General features: G+C 43.1%; 1 long non-coding RNA gene across 1 annotated transcript; it reads right to left on the bottom strand.

Annotated features, from left to right (window-relative positions):
- Positions 1-656: 656 nt before the first annotated feature.
- Positions 657-1,428, bottom strand: LOC129407693 (uncharacterized). Its single transcript, XR_008631675.1, has 4 exons — positions 1,273-1,428; positions 1,129-1,179; positions 880-946; positions 657-789 (listed from the first exon to the last, which is right to left on the bottom strand). It is a non-coding gene; the product is annotated as an uncharacterized LOC129407693 (long non-coding RNA).
- Between the last annotated feature and the right edge of the window lie 2,068 nt (positions 1,429-3,496).

Here is a 3,496-nt window from a genome sequence, read left to right as displayed (position 1 = left end):
TTAAGTTTGACGTCTTTTCTTTACACTTTTTTCACTTTTTTCTGACCACGTGAGATGCAATGTGTCGCGGGTTCAGCTGTGGCCCGGACCAGCCATGCGCTCTGAGCTGAGCCTGTTTCTTTAGCGCTGCAGGGGGAGTCACTGATTTACCCAGATACCACTGGAAGAAAAATTTTGATTTTCTATTCCATTATATTAACCCTTTGTTTCCCAAGAAATATAAAATTCATAACATAAATTTATAACAATGATCTAGAAATTATTACTAGTGTAGTGTTTATTACTCACTGCATAAAAAAATTCCAAAAATATATTAGTAATACAAAAGTCCATTCAATATTTTTTTTCTTGAGTCTTCAGAAAACCTTGAAGACTCTGAGGTTCCCCAGTGAAAGAAATGCTGTTTGCACAACGAATGTTTGACTCTTTCATTTACATTTCCAATAAAAGTGTGCTATACTCTACTTTTTAATTTATTAATTGGTTTTGCGTATAACATGCAATACAACTACAATTAATCGCGATTAAAAAGATAATTTTTTTTTTTTTTTTTTTTTTTAGGATTTATATTAACATAGAGGATAATAAAGAGATTAGAAAAAAAAAAAAAAGAGACAGTAAAGATTTTTTTTTGTTTTTTCTTTTTCTTTTAGGGAGTGAGGGGGAGTGAGGGGCTCCTGGAGGGCTCAGGGGCTTGGACAGAGAGGGGAGGGGGATCTGGGACACTGGGGTGCTCCGGGGTTTCCACAGTGGTGTCTTCGGTGGTGACTTTTTGTGGTGTCACTCTTTCTGTAGAATGAGAAAAACACAATGACTAATAAAATAATAGTAATATTTTACTAGTCATTTATAATAAAATAAATGATGCTACCTACGTACCTGGCATCTGCCCAGTTATTTTGTTCAGTAGCTCGATGGAGACCACCTCCTTCCTCTTTTCCAGGAGCTTTGAGAAATAGAAATTCAGACATGTGTCACATTGTGACGTTGGTATGTGTGTTTGTTATGTGGATGTCTTGTTTTGGATGTTACAGAATGCTTCAATTTCCTACGGGATGAATCTCTATCTCTATCTGTGATCTTTTGGAGCCTGGAGCATATGTGTGGGAAATAAGAACTTGAACTTACTATCCACAGGCTCTTATCTTCCTCATCGGACTCGGAGTCACTCGACTCGTCCTTTGGGAATGACAGAGTGAGAGACACATGAATATATAAATCTTTCAAATTCTCAACAGTCCCTTTGATGTGTAGGAAATAAGTTAGACTTACTGTGTCTGTGGCGGTTGTTCTTCCGGGTTCTCCTCATCCTCCTCCTCTTCCCCACAAGTGAGGGCCCTGAGCATCAGCCTCCGTATTTTCACCATCTCCCTGGCCGGCAGGTCTGCCTGATAAAATCGCCGTGAAGGGTGGCGATGGCACTGACTTGTGCCTCATCACTCACCATGAGCGCCTGAAACGAACATATGATTGGTGAAATAACAGGAAAATGTAGTGTGTGAACGGCATAAGGAATGCATGACGCAGGTACTCACATAAGTGGCCATGGAGCTTTGAAATGCCCCAAAACTCGGGGCGGGCTTAGGCAATCCAGGTCCTTCGGAATTCGGGGAGCAGGAGTGAGGCCTTCTGACCCATCATGGAGGAGAAAAAAAAAGATGAGTGACCGCCTGTGACCGTGTCACGGTTACTCAGCCATGACCCCATTACCCCATAAACCAGGGCTGAGACGGGAACTTTTGCGTCCCTGAAAGTTTGGCGGGTTTTATGCCGCTTAACTTTTTTAAGAGGAAATAACGTTTTATTCTTTAGAAAACATATGTGCAAATAAAATAATTTTTCAAAAGATAAACACGGAAATGAAAATGCACGTATATGATGTAGCAGTCGCGGCAACGTGCACCACACCTCCTCTGCCAGCATGTTTTTCAGGACAGTTATGCGGTGGCCAGTCTCTGCTATGAGTATTCCAGCAAGGAGGCCAAAAAAACTCTGCATATTAGTGGGTGACTTGTTGAGCATTAGTTCATCTAAGAAAGCACAGATTAAAGATTAGAGAATATAAATTACATAATCTATACAAAACATAGACTTGGCATAATATTTTGGCAGCTCCCTGGTCACCCGTCTGATGAACTATGTACAGTTGCACTTAGGACAGAGTCTGGAATACATACAATACATGCAATATATCTACTGTATCTAATGCATCCGTGTCCATAATCTACACATTACTATACGTTAATGTCCTTACCACACTTCTTCTGTCTAACCGCCTGCTGGTGAGACACAACGTCCTGGGTGTTTTGTCTCAGTTCTGCTGAGACAGCATCACGTGCCCCGGTGACCTGGCGAGATGACAGGCGTACGCCCTTAGGCCAAGCTGAGCCGACCCATTTAAGGAACACTGACACATCAGTGAGCTATTTCTTAATTGTTGTGGGGGCGTGGCCTTTGGCCCTCCACACCTCCACTGCCCTGAAATTTGTTCAAAAAGACATATTGTTTGTCATTTGACACAAAGGACCAGACAAGTGCATTTGCTAACTGCACCTTTAAAATACAGTACTTTGATATCCTCTCGTGTTCACTCAACATAAGTAGGTCCCTCCTGGGGACCCCGTCCCTGGACGCAGCGTGTTTTCGTCCATACGGCGCTCCCTGCTCTTTTCGTTGTGCCCGAAGTTTGGCCTGGAGGAGTGCATTGTGCTTACGCACACAGCGAAGGGTCTCCTCACGGGCCCTACATCCTGGGCAGGGGACTGCCATTTCCAGGTTGGGGGAGGCCTCAGGGACGGAGGTTCCAGGGCGGGGCTCAGGATCCTCCTCGGGCTCGCTGGGGTCCGGGGGCACCTCAGCCTCCATTTCCTCGGCAGTAATATCAAGGAAGGTGACCATTGGTACTAGGGGCTCTGTAGCCCCCAGTGCCCTAAGCTCAGCAACCACACGCTCCCTGCGGGAGAGCTGCAGGGCCTGGAGTTTCCTCTCAGGCTTAATGAATAAACAAGAGTAATAAGTGTGCAGTAATACAAGAACAGGAATTTATACAAATGCTGTCTCATATTGTCACATTTCTTGTGTGTGCAAGTAACTGTCTACAAAACTCACCGGGACATGTTCATGGGAGACCTTGAGGTCCTTATCTAGGTGAACAAAAGATTTCTGACAGTACATGCATGTCAGTTTTCCTTTGATGCTAAAGTAAATAAAATAACATTAATAAATGCACTTAATATCTAAATAAAAAAAAACATCAAAGACGAGTACGTGAAACCTTGAGTTGATATAAGAGGTTATTAAATAATAAATAAATAATAAATAATCACCCTTCCCCGCTGCCGATTAATCCACTAATCCACGGAGGGGGGCTAAACTGTGGGATAAATGAAAACAAACAAAAAATGTTATTGTGGCCACGCCCCCTGACAAACCAGAAGGCGGCCATCTTGGATTGAAGTTTGAGTCCGCATTTTCGCTGACGTTGCATTTGAATGCA

This window comes from Boleophthalmus pectinirostris, unplaced genomic scaffold, assembly GCF_026225935.1.
Source record: "Boleophthalmus pectinirostris isolate CB_2022bp ecotype Guang Dong unplaced genomic scaffold, ASM2622593v1 HiC_scaffold_1, whole genome shotgun sequence".
NCBI classification, from domain to species: Eukaryota; Metazoa; Chordata; class Actinopteri; order Gobiiformes; family Gobiidae; genus Boleophthalmus; species Boleophthalmus pectinirostris.
This window is presented reverse-complemented; position numbering and strand designations above follow the sequence as displayed.